This window comes from Bos grunniens, chromosome 5, assembly GCF_055505025.1.
Source record: "Bos grunniens cultivar Pamir isolate PY7600 chromosome 5, Bosgru_T2T1.0, whole genome shotgun sequence".
Classification (NCBI taxonomy): domain Eukaryota; kingdom Metazoa; phylum Chordata; class Mammalia; order Artiodactyla; family Bovidae; genus Bos; species Bos grunniens.
In genome coordinates this window covers 53,800,725-53,820,128 of record NC_141169.1, presented here as the reverse complement: position 1 = coordinate 53,820,128, position 19,404 = coordinate 53,800,725, and the positions used below count along the sequence as shown (strand labels likewise).

The 19,404-nt window shown below is 36.9% G+C and overlaps 1 long non-coding RNA gene across 2 annotated transcripts in view; it reads left to right on the top strand.

Annotated features, from left to right (window-relative positions):
* The window catches only part of LOC147371951 (uncharacterized), a 73,818-nt gene extending 55,993 nt beyond the window's left edge, over window positions 1–17,825 (top strand). The window contains exon 3 of one of the 2 annotated variants that reach the window (XR_015164843.1): window positions 17,350–17,825. This is a non-coding gene — a long non-coding RNA (uncharacterized LOC147371951). Of the gene's footprint in view, window positions 1–1,377; window positions 2,428–17,349 lie in introns of those variants that run through there. The other variant, XR_015164842.1, reaches the window with a different exon arrangement.
* The last annotated feature ends 1,579 nt before the right edge of the window (window positions 17,826–19,404 follow it).

The following is a 19,404-nucleotide window of genomic DNA, read 5'->3' as shown; positions in this document are numbered from 1 at the left end:
CAAAACATCACTAAAATGGTAGGTTTTCATTAAATATTTAAAAACATGTAGTTTCCACTCTTTTTTTTTGTTAAGCAGTAATTATCTTTGGATCTGGAGAAGGAAATGGCAACCCACTCCAGTATTCTTGCCTGGAGAATCACATGGATGGAGGAGCCTAGTAGGCTACAGTCGATGGAGTTGCTAAGAGTCAGACACGACTGAGTGACTTCACTTATCTTTGGATCATCAGCAAACCAACTAGAATACTATTAACTATTGCTAATTCAAAGAAATTGCTTTTACGAAAAAAGTATTTATGATATTGTCTCATTTTGAATATTTGTACTTAAATTATACAGCATTTAATTTCAATGTAATGATAGATAGTGAAGTTCTTAGGATTCTTAATGTGATTGTAATTTGAACTAGTAAGCCTGAAAGCTGTGACTGAGTAAAGGTCAAGTATCTCATCTAAGATGCCAGAAAATCTGCTATTTTACTTACTAACATTACTGAAAATGAAAATAAGCAATTAAATAAAATGAATAATTTTTATTGTTTTACAAAGATATTTGTATTTTAACACATTCAAAAGTAACCATCCATCATTCACACGATCAAAGCAGTTAATCTCCACACAACAATATCCTCTTTGTTAATCTGGTTTCCCAAGTAGAACAAATTGCTAACATCCTAAAAATTGAGTGCATATAGCTTGACAACTTTGAGTGGTAATTTAGTTATTGGCAAAATTGTAGTAAGATGTTTAACAAAGAGCTCAATTCTTGTTTAATTACCAAATTTGGGAGATGCAAATATCAATATGTGTGCCTCAAATTAATAGGAAGAAACAAACTATTTAAATGCTAAATAATATCAATAGTTGAAATTGTCTTGAGTGGCTTTATCTCAAGCTTAATCTTCTTGAGAAAAAAAAAAAATCATGAGGACTACCACTACTGAATTAAATATTTTTTAATTATAAGATAGAAACATTTACAGTATGGAATGGTTTATTCTACTTTGACATTTACTGTATTAATACAAACTATATTATTTTCAGTTTACATAAAACTCTAACCAACCAATACAAATAAAAGTAAAACATTAATAGATTCAATAAAATTTAAAATTGGATAGATGCTTAGGTATTACTTTGGACTGTAGCTCAGATGGTAAAGCATCTTCCTGCAATACAGGAGATCTGGGTTCAATCCCTGGGTCAGGAAGATCCCCTGGAGAAGGAAATGATAGCCCACTCCAGTATTCTTGCCTGGAGAATCCCACCAGAGGAGCTTTGTGGGCTATAGTCCATGGGGTTGCAAAGAGTCGGACATGACTGAGCAATTAACACACAGTACTAATGAATTTTTATATTTTGTGTTTCTCTGATAGACTTGTAGGAGAAGGCAGTGGCACCCCACTCCAGTACTCTTGCCTGGAAAATCCCAGGGATGGAGGAGCCTGGAAGGCTGCAGTCCATGGAGTCGCAAAGAATTGGACACGACTGAGCGACTTCACTTTCACTTTTCACTTTCATGCATTGGAGAAGGAAATGGCTTGCCTGGAGAATCCCAGGGACAGGGAGCCTGGTGGGCTGCCGTCTATGGGGTCGCACAGAGTTGGACATGACTGAAGTGACTTAGCAGCAGCAGCAGCAGCAGATAGACTTGGGCTTTTAGGACATGGAGCATAAGTAATGTAGAAAATATTCTGATATATGAAAAATTCTGAGTTATTCACAAATAATTCAAAAAACTATTACTTTGAATTTAAAAGATAATTTTATTTAATTATTTATTTAATAGGAGGACAATTATGTTACAATATTGTGATAGTTTTTGCCATACATCAGTATCAATCAGCTATACATACATGTGTCTCCTTCTAAAAGATAATTTTAAATTGAAGTCCACTATGTTTTATCTATTTACTAACACATGCTATAAATAAATTCTCAAAAATATTGGAGTATTTTCTCTGATTTAGAGATGTATTTATAAATAAACTTACTTCAAAGAAATATTGTGCTGTTACAAAACATCTGCTTGAAAGATATGTACATAGCATAGTATACAGTAACACAAGTTCTTTTAAATTAGACTCATCTTTACGAACTTGCAGTATGATTTCTCAATTGTTCCTTTATATATCTATATTAAAATCTGAAATTTTTTACTCATATGCTACACAGTAAAATCGTGTCAATTGACAATTAGAAGCACAAATTTTTGGTTAATAAAATGAAATTGAATATTGAGTTTTAGGGTGATTATCCAGATGATTCAGAATGTGGCTATATTAATTTGTAGATTAACATTATAATATAAAATATTAATAAATTTCAAAGGCTGAAGGATTATGTGAAGGTTAAAAAAAAACATATATAGAAACTCTGTTCTGTGCATTGTGCTTTGGCCTAAAATTTCCAATTCTAATAAAGCAAGAGAGTTCCAGAAAAAACATTTATTTCTGCTTTATTGACTATGCCAAAGTCTTTGACTGTGGATCATGACAAACTGTGGAAAATTCTTCAAGAGATGGGAACACCAGAACACCTGACCTGCCTCTTGAGAAACCTGTATGCAAGTCAGGAAGCAACAGTTAGAACAAGACATGAAACAACAGACTGGTTCCAAATAGGAAAAGGAGTACGTCAAGGCTGTATACTGTCACCCTGCTTATTTAACTTATATGCAGAGTACATGATGAGAAATGCTGGGCTGGAAGAAGCACAAGCTGGAATCAATATTGCTGGGAGAAATATCAATAACCTCAGATATGCGGATGACACCACCCTTATGGCAGAAAGTGAAGAGGAACTAAAAAACCTCTTGTTGAAAGTGAAAGAGGAAAGTGAAAAAGTTGGATTAAAGTTCAACATTCAGAAAATTAGGATCACGGCATCCAGTCCCTTCAGATCAGATCAGATAAGATCAGTGGCTCAGTTGTGTCCGACTCTTTGCGACCCCATGAATCGCAGCACACCAGGCCTCTCTGTCCATCACCAACTCCCGGAGTTCACTCAGACTCATGTCCATCGAGTCAGTGATGCCATCCAGCATCTCATCCTCTGTCCTCCGCTTCTCCTCCTGCCCCCAATCCCTCCCAGCATTAGAGTCTTTTCCAATGAGTCAATTCTTCCCATGAGGTGGACAAAGTACTGGAGGTTCAGCTTTAGCATCATTCCTTTCAAAGAAATCCCAGGACCCATCTCCTTCAGAATGGACTGGTTGGATCTCCTTGCAGTCCAAGGGACTCTCAAGAGCCTTCTCCAACACCACAATTCAGAAGCATCAATTCTTCAGCACTCAGCCTTCTTCACAGTCCAACTCTCACATCCATACATGACCACAGGAAAAACCATAGCCTTGACTAGACGAACCTTTGTTGGCAAAGTAATGTCTCTGCTTTTCAATATGCTATCCAGGTTGGTCATAACTTTCTTTCCAAGGAGTAAGCGTCTTCTAATTTCATGGCTGCAGTCATCATCTGCAGTGATTTTGGAGCCCAGAAAAATAAAGTCTGACACTGTTTCCACTGTTTCCCCATCTATTTCCCATGAAGTGATGGGACCAGATGCCATGATCTTCGTTTTCTGAATGTTGAGCTTTAAGCCAAATTTCTCACTCTCCACTTTCAGTTTCAGCAAGAGGCTTTTGAGTTCCTCTTCACTTTCTGCCATAAGGGTGGTGTCATCTGCATATCTGAGGTTATTGATATTTCTCCCGACAATCTTGATTCCAGCTTATGTTTCTTCCAGTCCAGCATTTCTCATGATGTACTCTGCATATAGGTTAAATAAGCAGGGTGACAATATACAGCCTTGACGAACTCCTTTTCCTATTTGGAACCAGTCTGTTGTTCCATGTCCAGTTCTAACTGTTGCTTCCTGACCTGCATACAAATTTCTCAAGAGGCAGATCAGGTGGTCTGGTATTCCCGTTTCTTTCAGAATTTTCCACAGTTGTTTGTGATCCACACAGTCAAAGGCTTTGGCATAGTCAATAAAGCAGAAATAGATGTTTTTCTGGAACTCTCTTGCTTTTTCCATGATCCAGCGGATGTTGGCAATTTGATCTCTGGTTCCTCTGCCTTTTCTAAAACCAGCTTGAACATCAGGAAGTTCACGGTTCACATATTGCTCAAGCCTGGCTTGGAGAATTTTGAGCATTACTTTACTAGCATGTGAGATGAGTGCAATTGTGGGGTAGTTTGAGCATTCTTTGACATTGCCTTTCTTATGGATTGGAATGAAAACTGACCTTTTCCAGTCCTGTGGCCACTACTGAGTTTTCCAAATTTGCTGGCATATTGAGTGCAGCACTTTCACAGCATCATCTTTCAGGATTTGGAATAGTTCAACTGGAATTCCATCACCTCCACTAGTTTTGTTCGTAGTGATGCTTTCTAAGGCCCACTTGACTTCACATTCCAGGAGGTCTGGCTCTAGGTCAGTGATCACACCATCGTGATTATCTGGGTCGTGAAGATCTTTTTTGTACAGTTCTTCTGTGTATTCCTGCCATCTCTTCTTAATATCTTCTGCTTCTGTTAGGTCCATATCATTTCTGTCCTTTATCGAGCTCATCTTTGCATGAAATGTTCCTTTGGTATCTCTGATTTTCTTGAATAGATCCCTAGTCTTTCCCATTCTGTTGTTTTCCTCTATTTCTTTGCATTGATTGCTGAAGAAGGCTTTCTTATCTCTTCTTGCTATTCTTTGGAACTCTGCATTCAGATGTTTATATCTTTCCTTTTCTCCTTTGCTTTTCGCTTCTCTTCTTTTCACAGCTATTTGTAAGGCCTCCCCAGACAGCCATTTTGCTTTTTTGCATTTCTTTTCTTTAGGAATGGTCTTGATCCCTTCATGGCAAATAGATGGGGAAATATGGAAACAATGGCAGACTTTATTTTGGGGCTCCAATATCACTGCAGATGGTGATTGTAGCCATGAAATTAAAAGACGTTTATTCCTTGGAAGAAAAGTTATGACCAACCTAGACAGCATACTAAAAAGCAGAGACATTACTTTGCCAACAAAGGTCCATCTAGTCAAGGCTATGGTTTTTCCAGTGGTCATGTATGGATGTGAGAGTTGGACTATAAAGAAAGCTGAGCATGGAAGAATTGATGCCTTTGAGCTGTCATGTTGGAGAAGACTCTTGAGAGTCCCTTGGACTGCAAGAAGATACAACCAGTTCATCCTAAAGGAGATCAGTCCTGGGTGTTCATTGGAGGGACTGATTTTTAAGCTGAAACTCCAGTATTTTGGCCACCTGATGTGAAGAGCTGACTCATTGCATGACTGAGCGATTGCAATGAACTGAATTGAAATGGTCACATATGGTGTTTTGAGCTATTGTGAGATTTCTCTCTTTGAGTCTCTCTTTTGCACATTGTACTATAGGTTACTTATTTCTCTGATTTTCCTGAAGGAAAGTTAATTAATTTATCAAGTATTTATTGAGGGCTGGAAATAATCCTGAGTACCATGTAATATTAAAACATTACATAATACAATCACCTAAGCTAAACTTTCCAGCCTTAGAAATCTCTTTGTAGTTTTGACAGTTGGAAACCTTCCTCTGATTTATTGGTTGTTTTGAAGGGATAATTGTTCTATGCCTCAGACTCCGAGGTTCCATGTCGCTTTTCAGGACAAAGGCTTTTGAAACTTAAAAGTCAGTTTTTTTTCTGTTTTCTATGGTAACATTCCTTTCATTATGTAGTAAGTATCAAACAGTCTAATACCATAGTGTATGCAAAGAAGTGTGTGTGTGGAAGAAGACAGAGATTGGCAGGTAGCAGTAAATAACAGAATAAAATACATTTTTTTCTTAGGCATCTAAAATATTGCACATACATACACAAACAGTATCCAGATTGCTCACAGTGCATATATTTATTAATTCAATTAAAATAAACCACTTCTAAATACTAGATATCTAGTTGGAGAAAGATTATAACAGTATTTTTATGTTTTCAAAATATATAAACCCTGAGTATGAGGAATATCTATTATAGATTGGTCAACATATTTTCAACTCCACATTCTATTTTGAAATGTAACTTGGCTCATCAAATGAAGGAGTGTATTTCTTCTTTCTGGGTATATGAGCTGACCTTTTGAAATATTTTGACAGATAGTATATTGTGGAAGCAATGCTGTGTAACTTTCAAGGTCGAATTTTAAGAGAACCAGAAGTTCTGCATTTGCATCTTAGAATACTCCTTGGAACCCACATATCTCCCTCTGAGGAAGCACAAGCATATCAGGAAGAGGCTGACATGTTAGATATGTAAACACACAGGTATATATGTATGTACATATACATGTACATATGTGTAAGTATACATCTGTACAAATTTAAATATATAAAATTTTAAACTCTTTCCATTGGAGATGTCTGAGGGAAAAAAAGATATATGCAGTATCTTGCTCTGTAGCAAATACTACAATAATAATGCTCTATTGCATGGAGGTATTTATCAATAAAATGAGTCATCTAGCAGTTAAATTATTTTTTTAGTCATCTAGTAGTACAGATTATGAGATGAATAAATAGGATTTTTTAATGTTACCTTGTCCCAAAAACTTACTCAACTCATAGTCCTTTTTCATGAGGATAGTTTGAAGTATGTTGTTTTGATTGCTAGATAAAAAGTGTCAGTTTTGTTTACAGTATCTCTCTACACAAAATCAAAAAAGAGTTGAAGCTATATAGTTTCTTTTAAATCATATTTAGAGTCAGTAAAATTTGAATTAAACCTGTAAAATTGTGAATTTCAGTTGGTTCTGATTTAGTAACTCTATAGAATTGGAGAACATATTTTAACATGAAATCTGAAGTACCAGTAAGAATTTCCTGAATTTATTTAATAATAAAGAAAATATGGTCTGTTATTCTAAAGTTAATCTTTATAAGATTGGAGTGGTCTCCATGCTAATGAGACATGGAGACACCAGTCAAAAAAGCATATACTTTAGACATAAGGAAACCTGAGTCAATCTGTATAAGTTTTGTATCTTCTGAGTATATATATCTCTGTGCATCTCCAAACTTAAAAATGATTTTTTTATACACGTCTTCTTCCTAGTATAATTGCTATTAAAATATGTCTATGGAGGAATAAATCTTTACAGAAATAGTTCTTTGACAGTATATTTTACTTTGTGTCCTTTGGCAGTAGTTTCTTTTTTTATATCAAAAAATTAGAAAACAGCAGTGCGTCCTGAATTTGGGATAGTTTAAAGTGTGTATATCTGTGTGTGAGAAGAATTAAGAGTGGCTAGCATGGGGGAGGGGGGGAGGGGAAGGGTGTGAAAAAAAAGGAAGAAAAGAGAATTCTTTAAGGGAATTTTTATTGGAAGAAACAGGGCCCCTTCCAGAGCCCAAGAGTGGGCTGTAGTATAACGCTAGGAAATGAATTGTCTGAGGAGACACACATACTGACAAAACAAGAGACTTTATTGGGAAGGGGCACCAAGGCAATGGCACCCCACTCCAGTACCCTTGCCTGGAAAATCCCATGGATGGAAGAGCCTGGTAGGCTGCAGTCCATGGGGTTGCTAAGAGTCAAGCAGGGCTGAGTGACTTCACTTTCACTTTTCACTTTCATGCATCGAAGAAGGAAATGGCAACCCATGCCAGTTTTCTTGCCTGGAGAATCTCAGGGATGGGGGGGCCTGGTGGGCTGCCATCTATGGGGTCGCACAGAGTCAGACACGGCTGAAGTGACTTAGCAGCAACAGCAGCAGCAGCACCTTGGTGGAGAGCAGCAGAGTAAGGGGACCTTGGCAAACTGCTCTGCCACATGGCTTGCAGTCTCAGGTTTTATGGTAATGGGGTTAGTTTTGGGGGTGTGTCTGGCCAATCACTGACTCATAGTCCTTCCTGGTGGCACAGGCATTGCTCAGCCAAGATGGGTTCAAGAGAGAATTCTAGGTGGTGGGTCTGACATATGGACTGGCTACTAATCTCTCCTTTTGACTTTTCCTGAATTCTTCCAGTTGGTGGTAGCTTGTTGGTTCTGAATTCCTTACCAGTACCTCCTGTTGTACGATAACTCATGCAAGTGGTTATTATGGTGCCTGGCCAGGGCTGTGGTTTTGATCAGTGGTTCCCCTATTATTTTTTCTGCTGTTCTTTTTTAAAATGGTTTTAGTTTCCAAAATACTAAAATATCTACTGTATCATATGTTTAATTAATATCTTATAGTAATTGAATTCCACCTATTAATCTATTTATGAACAGTATTTAAAATAAATGTCAGTGGACTTATTTGCAGCATATTCTATCAAAAAGTTACAATTCCTCTATGAACAAGGGATAAGATGTTGACTGGACTTTCACTGTTTTTACCAAGCATTTGGCAACTGGAAATGCAAATTAAAGGTTAGGAGGAGTCAAGAAAGCTTCATCATAGAGGAATATTGAGATTCCTTTATCAGTAAGTTGTATCCAACTCTTTGTGACCTCATGGACTGTAGCACACAAGGCTCCTCCGTGTCCTTCACTATCTCTGAGTGAAAATTAAAGTCACTTATTTGTGTCTGACTGTTTGCAACCCTTTGGACTGTAGCCTGCCAGTCTCCTCTGTCCATGAAATTCTACAGGCCAGAATACTGAAGTGGGTAGCCGTTCCCTTCTCCAGGGGATCTTCCCAACCCAGGAATCAAACCAGGGTCTCCTGTATTGCAGGTGGATTCTTTACCAACTGAGCTACCAGAGAAGCAAATCTGAGTTTGCTCAAATTCATGTTCACTGAATTGGTTATGCTACCTAACCATCTCACTCATCTTCTGCCACCATATTCTCCTTTTGCCTTCAATCTTTTCCAGCATTATCATCTTTTCCAGTGAGTCAGCTCTTTGCATCAGTTGGCCAAAGTATTAAAGCTTCAGCTTCAGCATCAGTCCTTCCAGTGAATATTAAGGGTTGATTTCCTCTAGGATTGACAAGATGAATCTCCTTGAAGTCCAAGGGACTCTCAAGAATCTTTTCCAACACCACACTTCAAAAGCATCAATTCTTCAGCACTCAGCCTACTTTATGGTCAAACTCTCACATCCATGCATGATATATTGAAAAATTATAGCTTGGACCATGTAGACTTTTGTCAGCAAAGTGATGTCTGTGCTTTTTAATATGCTGTCTAGATTTGTCATAACTATCCTTCCAAGGAGCAAGTGTCTTTTAATTTCATGACTGCAGTCACCATCTGCAGTGACTTTGGAGCCCAAGAAAATAAAATCTGTCTTGTTTCCACTTTCCCCCTTCTATTTGCCATGAAGTGATGGAACTGGATGCCATGATCTTAGTTTTCTGAATGTTGAGTTTTAAGCCAACTTTTTCACTCTCCTCTTTCACTTTCATCAAGAGGCTTTTTAGTTCTTCTTTGCTTTCTGCCATAAGGGTGGTGTCATCTGCATATCTGTGGTTATTGATATTTCTCTCGGCATCTTGATTCCATCTTCTGCTTCATCCAGCCTGGCATTTTGCATGATGTACTTACTCCACATATAAGTTAAATAGGTAGAATGTCCCAATTTTGAACTAGTCAGTTTTTCCATGTCTGGTTCTAACTGCTGCTTCTTGACCCTCGTACTTGAGGTGGTTTGGTCTTTCCATCTCTTTAAGAATTTTCCACAGTTTGTTGTGATCCACATAATCAAAGGCTTTAGAGTAGTCAGTGAAGCAAAAGTAGATGTTTTTCTGGAATTCTCTTGCTTTCTCTGTGATCCAGCAAATGTTGACAATTTGAGTTCTGGTTCCTCTGACTTTTCTAAACCCAGCTTGTATATATAGAAGCTTTCAGTTCACATACTACTGAAGCCTAGTTTGAATGATTTTGAGTATAACCTTACTAGCATGTGAAATGAGCACAATTGTATGATCATTGGAACACTCTTTGGCACTGGCCTTTTTTGGGATTGGAATGAAAATTGACCTTTTCCAGTCTTGTGGCCACTGCTGAGTTTTCCAAATTTGCTGACACATTGAGTGCAACACTTGAACAGCATCATCTTTTAAGATTTGAAATAGCTCAGTTGGAATTCCATCACCTCCACTAGCTTTGTTTATAGTAATGCTTCCTAAGGTCCATTTGACTTCAAACTCCAGGATGTCTGGCTCTTTGTGAGTGACCACACCATCATCGTTATAAGGGTCATCAAGACCTCTTTGTATAATTCTTCTATGTATTCCTGCCACCTCTCCTTAATCTCTTCTGCTTTTGTTAGGTCCCTACCATTTCTTTATTGTGCCCAACCTTGCATCAAATGTTCCCTTGATATTTCCAGTTTTCTTGAAGAGATCTTGAGTTTTCCCATTCTATTGTTTTCCTCTATTTCTTTGCATTGTTCATTTAAGAAGCCCTTCTTATCTCTCTTTGCTATTCTCTGGAACTCTACATTCAATTGGATATATCTTTCCCTTTCTCCCTTGCCTGTCACTTCTCTCCATTCCTCAGCTGTTTGTAAAGCCTCCTCAGACAACCCTTTTGCCTTCTTGCATGTTTTTCCTTTGGGATGGTTTCAGTCACTACCTCTTATACAGTATTACAGACCTCCATCCATAGTTCTTCAGGCACTCTGTCTACCTAATCTAATCTGAGTTACGCAAGCCTCTTCACCACTACAGGGCAGTGATCCATGAAAAGGCTGCCCTCTTTGGACTACCATAAATCTAGGATAGGGAAAGAAGAGGTTTTTTGAATTATGGAGGAAGAGAGACTGTGGTTTTGTTTCCTTTTTCTTCACCAGGAGGGAATTTTGACCGTGCAGTCCTTTCAGTTAGGTAAGGATGTTCCAGAGATCAGTTCCTCGAGGTTGCTGTGCCTAACAGAAAGGGAGACTGCCTTTCTTTGAATGGGCTTCTGCTTATGCAATGTATTTAAGGAACATGGTTCTGTGGAAAATATAGGTATGACCTATAAACAGTCTCAGTCTAAATAAAACAATGATAGCATAACAAAGGCTTCCCTGGTAGCTCAGCTGGTAAAGAACCCACCTGCAATGTAGGAGACCCTGGTTCGATCCCTGGGTTAGGAAGATCCCCTGGAGAAGGGAATGGCTAGCTCTTCCAGTGTCCTGGCCTGGAGAATTCTATGGACTGTATAGTCCATGGGGTTGCAAAGAGTCAGACAAGACTGAGTGACTTTCACTCACAACATAAGGAAATTGCCTCCAGTGAATCAATGTAAACAAAATTACCAACATGCAAATATATAGCTGAAAGAACATATACTATTGTATCAACCATAATTATTAAATTCAAAGCAAGCGAAAGTTCAAGGAATTTAGTCAATGAACTATAGTATAATAATACTTGTTATAATTAAGCAATGGGCTGTTCTTCAGTCAGTTTCTTTATTCTACCAATAGCAAAATTTTTTCCTTTCAGGAAGAACAGTTCACTAAAATTCACAGTGACTCTCAAATATTTGGAAAAATTTAATTTGAAATATTTTAAGACTGCACTGTCCCAGGTGGTATTTTCTAACTCAGTGTCTTGGACTCATGAGCCTTATTCCCAGCATTATCTGCAATCTTACCATTCTCCTCCAATAAGATTACAATCTTACCACTGAAATAGTTGTTTAGCATTTTTACTTTTAATGACTCATATTTTCTAAAATATTCAGCATTACTGTTTTCACACTGTTTCTAAAAGTACCTCTGATTCTGAACAAATAAAAGTATTTTGGATAAAAAGCAGAAAGGCAGTTGAACTAATACTGCATATTTAATTTTATCTGAGAATTCCTAGTTCCTTGAAACACCTTGGAAAATGCTTGTAAGACAAATAAAAAGTCTTGCACTTATAGCCAGATGCCAGGTAGGGTTTTTTGTCCTTTAATATGTAAAGGATCTTTTTACATCCCTGCAGAAGAACAAGGATGTGAGGCTCTCTCAAAGATTGAGCTTCATATTTCCTAGCCCTAGCATTTTCTTGGTTACTGCTGGCTCTGAGCTTCTGCTTTGCTAAATTAATTAAACTTGGGAATCATATTGTATTTCTCTTGTGTTTCCCTGCTTATACATTAGTGAAACTCAGGACTTTAATTTCTTCCCCAACAGACAGCTCACATAGTATTAGTTTGCACTGAATATTTTAGAACAAAATTGGAAATTGAAGTTAAATATTCTAACTCAGTCAATTCTACATCCTTTTTTAGTGCTGTGAAATTTAAATTGGTGTTCTTTATGCACACATCTTCCCTGTAACTTAAGAGATCATTGAGACACCTGCAATATTTAGATGCCTTCTACCTGATAAGAACGTTTTAAATTTATTTTTGTTTAGCTAATGGCTCACATTTTTCTAAAGTGTTCAGCATTACTTAATTTTAGGTAGGTATAGACAACCAACAGGTCTGATGATAGTCTCTATCTGTGTCCTAAAGAAACATCATGATAGGCAGATCTCTCATGCTCCTCTTTCATAAAACAGACAAACCAAAAGAAAAAAAATAAAAAGAAAAACCACTCAACATTTTTGAATAGGGATAAGGTATAAAAGGGCTCTATCCAGGTATTTAGTGATGCCTAGAGTATATTCAGGTGTAATGTCTTTTTTGATATGCTAGTTATTAACTCATGTACAACAGTGGGAGATTTACTCTAATCTTAATATGCAGTCCAAGTTTCTCTCTAAGATAGAGTGTCTATTAGAATAAAACGGTTAAGAAGCTGTAGGAAAATGACAGGAGGAAGCTAAGGGATTCAGAAGACTCAAGAGATGAACTTGGGGAGGAAATCAGTACTATCATTGTATGAGTATAAGGCACTTAAAGCTAAATTTATTTCTGGGCTGAGTTGTATTATCTTCCATTTAATAGGCTCGATATGTTTGGATACAGTAAAAGCTAGAGATCTTTACAGACTTGAAGAGAGGTATCCTAGTTAGCTGTAAAGTATTTTAGGCTTACATAGGCTCTTTCCTTGGTGACCTGACCACATGTAACAAGGAATTAGAATAAAAGAGTTGAGTAAACTGCCCAATTGCACACACCTTGCAAATGGCAAAACTGGGATTCAAATCTAGACCATACAGTTCCAGAATCTGTACTCTTTGAAGTTCACTATTCTTAATGCTGATGCTCATTTATGTTATAATTGCAATTATATATGTATGCCTTGTTCACTGTAAGCAATCAAGAAAGAGTTGTTAAATAAATAAACAAGCATTTATATATGAAAATAGAGTAAGGATGCAGGTGAGTATGGGGCAAATGGTATTTAAGTCAAATGGGTTTATTACTGTTATGGGTTATCACTGTAATGGGCTATCAGAGAAAGAGAATATGTAAAGATCCCAGTGCATAAGGAGTAAGCCAGTGTAACTGAGACTGGGTAAAATACCATTTTACTAGTGGATCTGAAATTTAGGATAGAATTTTATTTTCCAAAAGTAACATCAAATAGTTGAAAGCATATGAAGGTATATTTGGACTTAATGAAAACTACCAAGGATTCAGCTGTGAAATGAGTTCAACAGCCAGAATCAGATAAACATGAATTTGTACTTCTTTCTGAGTTCCAGTACTCTTTGTATTCACTTGCTAAGGAAATATTTGTTCTGAAAGTCTGTGGAGCCAGAGAATTAGAGCTAGACATCAATAATTTGTTATTGTATCATCTCAGCCTTGCATTACTGATGAATTCTTAATCAAATTCAATGCTTGTGTAGAGTTCTGCTGATTGGACTTCCTGTTTAATTGCAAACACTTCCCTCTAACATTGTTGAACAACTTCCTAGATTATATCACAAAGATTCATTCTGATATCTCATGTCTTAATAAATTAGTACAATGCAGTTTATTTCATTATTTTAAAAATATAGCTTGTGAAAAATAACTGACCGGGCTGAATCCTCATTCATTATTTAATTTCTTTGCTATTCAATTTATTCATTAATCATTCAGTAAGCAGTTATTTTGTTAGCTTTGGGGGATAAGGTAATGAAAAATATAGGTTCTATTGCTGTCCTCACAAAGATATTAGCATTTAATGTACAATATGAAAGATGAATTGAAATTTGCTGAACAAAAACAGTGTTTATGATAGAGAAGACAATATAAAGTCCAAAAATGAGAATAATCCTGAGGAGCTTGAAAATCTAAAAGAAGTTCACTATAAACAAATTAAAGGTTAACAGGAAGAATGCAAGGCAGGGAGAATGGTGAGATATGAGACTAAGTAGGTTAAATTAAAAAGCAGATCAAATTACTAATTGCATATCACTTATACTGATTATCCAAATATGTTATCCAAGTATTATCCAAGGATGTTACTAAAGGTGTTTAAGGAAGTGAATGATACCATTACATTTCATAAAACTGATCTACATGTCTGTTGAAAAGTTAAAAAGGATAGACAAGATGTTCTATATACATACAATGGAACATTGTTTGACCTTAAAGAAGGACATCCTGTCACATGCTACAATATGGATGAACCTTGAGGACGTTAAGTGAAATAAGGTATGCACAAAAAGACAAATACTGTATGATTTCACTTGTGTGAAGTATCTAAAGTAGTCAAATTCATAAGAATAGAAAGTACAGTGGTGGTTACTAACACTAGGTGAGGGAGAAATAGGGAGATGCTTAATGGGTAGACAGTACTTTCATGTTTGCAAGATGAAAAATTTCTAGAGATCTGCTGCAAAGCAGTGGAGCACCACTGAACTATACAGTTAAAGCTGGTTAAGATGGTAAAGTTTATATTATGTGGTTTAAGACTTTATTTTTTGAGCATTTTCAGTTTTACAGCAAAATTGAGAGAGATTTCCCATATACTTCCTGTCCCCACACAGACATAGACTCCTCGATTAGTTAGCATCCCCATCAGAGAGGGATACTTGTTAGAATTGATGAACTTACACTGACACATCATAATCATCCAAAAGTGAACTGTATATATAGTACTTTACAGTTTACTTTTTTTTAAATATCTTTAATTTTCATAACATTATTTAGAGATTACATCAGCTTTACTAATGTGGCAAGCACTTAAATCTAATGATTTTTTTAAATTTTATTTTATTTTTAAACTTTACAATATTGTATTAGTTTTGTCAAATATTGAAATGAATCCACCACAGGTATACCTGTGTTCCCCATCCTGAACCCTCCTCCCTCCTCCCTCCCCATACCCTCCCTCTGGGTCGTCCCAGTGCACCAGCCCCAAGCATCCAGTATCGTGCATCGAACATGGACTGGCAACTCATTTCATACATGATATTATACGTGTTTCAATGCCATTCTCCCAAATCTCCCCACCCTCTCCCTCTCCCACAGAGTCCATAAGACTGATCTATATATCAGTGTCTCTTTTGCTGTCTCGTACACAGGGTTATTGTTACCATCTTTCTAAATTCCATATATATGCATTAGTATACTGTATTGGTGTTTTTCTTTCTGGCTTACTTCACTCTGTATAATAGGTACAGTTTACTTTTGACGTTGTACATTCTATGAATTTCTACAAATGCATAAGAACATATATCCATTATTAGAATATCATACAAAGTATTTTGACTGCCCTAAAAATCCTGTGTGCTCTGCCTATTTATCCCTCCAACCTCAACTCCTGGAAACCACTGATTTTTTTGTTGTTAATTGCCACCATAGTTTTGCCTTTTCAAGAACGTCATATAACTGGAATCATAGAATATGGAGCCTTTTTATTTTTTTTTAAATTTTATTTTATTTTTAAACTTTACAATATTGTATTGGTTTTGCCAAATATCGAAATGAATCTGCCACAGGTATACATGTGTTCCCCATCCTGAACCCTCCTCCCTCCTCCTTCCCTATACCATCCTTCAGGGTCGTCCCAGTGCACCAGCCCCAAGCATCCAGTATCATGCATTGAACCTGGACTGACGACTCATTTCATATATGATATTATACGTATTTCAATGCCATTCTCCCAAATCATCCCACCCTCTCCCTCTCCCACAGAGTCCAAAAGACTGTTCTATACATCAGTGTCTCTTTTGCTGTCTCGTACACAGGGTTATTGTTACCATCTTTCTAAATTCCATATATATGCATTAGTATACTGTATTGGTGTTTTTCTTTCTGGCTTACTTCACTCTGTATAATAGGCTCCAGTTTCATCCACCTCATTAGAACTGATTCAAATGTATTCTTTTTAATGGCTGAGTAATACTCCATTGTGTATATGTACCACAGCTTTCTTATCCATTCATCTGCTGATGGACATCTAGGTTGCTTCCATGTCCTGGCTATTATAAACAGTGCTGCGATGAACAATGGGGTACACGTGTCTCTTTCAATTCTGGTTTCCTCAGTGTGTATGCCCAGCAGCGGGATTGCTGGGTCGTATGGCAGTTCTATTTCCAGGTTTTAAGGAATCTCCACACTGTTCTCCATAGTGGCTGTACTAGTTTGCATTCCCACCAACAGTGTAAGAGGGTTCCCTTTTCTCCACACCCTCTCTAGCATTTATTGCTTGTAGACTTTTGGATGGCAGCCATTCTGACTGGTGTGAAATGGTACCTCATAATGGTTTTGATTTGCATTTCTCTGATAATGAGTGATGTTGAGCATCTTTTCATGTGTTTGTTAGCCATCTGTATGTCTTCTGTGGAGAAACGTCTATTTAGTTCTTTGGCCCATTTTTTGATTGGGCCATTTATTTTTCTGGAATTGAGCTGTAGGAGTTGCTTGTATATTTTTGAGATTAGTTGTTTGTCAGTTGCTTCATTTGCTATTATTTTCTCCCATTCTGAAGGTTGTCTTTTCCTTTTTAGATTGGCTTTTTTCACTTACTAATAGGCATTTAAGGTTCCTCCATGTCTTGATAACTCATTGATATTTATGCTGAAAGGAATTCCATGGTATGGATGCACCACAGTTTATATATCCACTCAGCTACTAGAGGGCATTTTGGTTGCTTCCAAGTTTTGGAAATTGTGAGTAAAGCTTGTGTGCAGGAGTTTGTGTAGAATGTTATTTCTATTTACCATACTTAATATAGTGTCATATTAAAAGCCTGTATAACAGTGATAAGACTTCTAAAAATCCAATTGAGAAAACCTGGTAACCTGATCTTGAATAGCAATAGTGTACATGAAGACGGGTAATCATATTCCATGTTCAGTTTTGTAAGGGGGCAGAATCAGTTTGACTCAGTTTGACTCAAACTAAAATCAGTTTGACTCATTTTTAATTAACTCATTAAAAATGTGAGTTAATTAATAACAAGTTAATAACATGAGTCTTATTAATTAACAATAATTAATAAACAAAAATTAATTCTTGTTTATTGCAAAATTAATTTTGGATAAAGAAAGAATAATTTCACTTCTTATTTGTTTCTTTTGTAGTGTATATCAGCTGTCCACAGACCATTCGAAATACATGTTCTGATCTCAGGAAAGAAGTTTTATGCATAAAAATACATTGAATTCTGATGAAGATCAACAGCATTCAACAGTTACCAGTACTCTTTATATAATAACCCTTTTTATGGCAGTAACTCACGTTAAAAATGATACAGAAGAATTCATGTTAAGAATTCCCCTCAGTATTGGATTACATATTATATATCCAATCATATATATATAGTGGTTATATTCTCTTGGATTATGTTGTATATTCAGTGGTGGAAAGGGGCATGTAATTTTGAAATTCCCCATTATGGACTTGATATTAGCTTTCCCCTTCCAAGTGGAAGTTGCATGTTTCTATCCCATTTAAGATAAATGACAGATAGTAATTGAAGATCTGGCAGTAGATGAAATTGTTTGGAGATTTTGTTGGATTAGAAAGGAGCTACGGAGAATCCTTAAGCACAATACAATTTAAGAAATGAGAAGAAGAAAAATTTTCCTTTGCTTTTATTAGAATCACAAAGTCCCAATTATATTAGCTAACTTTTCTCTGCAGCTGTTTATTTTGAAACTGAGGTTAAATGGGGTAGAAATTGAGAGGAGGAACAGAGAAAGGGGTTGGGGAGGGAGTTCAGTTCAGTTCAGTCACTTAGTCATGTCCGACTCTTTGTGATCCCATGAACTGCAGCATGCCGGGCCTCCCTGTCCATCACCAATTCCTGAAGCCTACCTAAACTCATGTCCATTGAGTTGGTGATGCCATCCCACCATCTTATCCTCTGTCATTCCCTTCTCCCACCCTCAATCTTTCCCAGGGAGAGGCATTCTATAAATAATATTGTTTTTGTTTTACTATTCCCTGTTTTTACATCTTAGGTCCATGGAATTAAAGTAAGCATAGAATGATAGTTTCTGAAAGGTACAGTCAAGAAACACCTGACATAACAGGCAAATTTGGCCTTTGAGCAAATGAAGCATGGAATGAAGCAGGGCAAAGGCTAATAGAGTATTGCCAAGAGAAGGCACTGGTCATAGCAAACACCCTCTTCCAACAACACAAGAGAAGACTCTACACATGGACATCACCAGATGGTCGACACTGAAATCAGATTGATTATATTCTATGCAGCCAAAGATAGAGAAACTCTATACAGTCAGCCAACACAAGGCCAGAAGCTGACACTGGCTCAGATCATGAACTTCTTATTGTCAAATTCAGACATAAATTGAAGAAAGTGGGGGAAACCACGAGACCATTCAGATACGACCTAAATCAAATCCCTTATGACTATACAGTGGAAGTGAGAAATAGATTTAAGGACTAGATCTGATGGACAGAGTGTCTGATGAACTATGGAATGAGGTTTGTGATACTGTACAGGACACAGGAATCAAGACCATCCCCAAGAAAAAGAAATGCAAAAAAGCAAAATGGTTGTCTGAGGAGGCCTTACAAATAGCTGTGAAAATAAGGGAAGCAAAAAGCAAAGGAGACAAGGAAAGATATACCCATTTGAATGCAGAGTTCCAAAGAATAGCAAGGAGAGATAAGAAAGCCTTCCTCAGTGATCAATGCAAAGAAATAGAGGAAAACAATAGAATGGGAAAGACTAGAGATCTCTTCAAGAAAAGTAGAGATACGAAGGGGACACTTCATGCAAAGATGGGCTCAATAAAGGACAGAAATGGTAGGGACCTAACAGAAGCAGAAGATATTAAGAAGAGGTGGCAAGAATACACAGAAGAACTGTACAAAAAAGATCTTCATGACCAAGATAATCATGATGGTGTGACCACTCACCTAGATCCAGACATCCTGGAATGTGAAGTCAAGTGGGCCTTAGGAAGCATCACTATGAACAAAGCCAGTGGAGGTGATGGAATTCCAGTTGAGCTATTTTAAATCCTAAAAGATAATGCTATGAAAATGCTGCACTTAATACGCCAACAAATTTGGAAAACTCAGCAGTGGCCACAGGATTGGAAAAGGTCAGTTTTCATTCCAATCCCAAAGAAAGGCAATGCCAAAGAATGCTCAAACTACCGCAC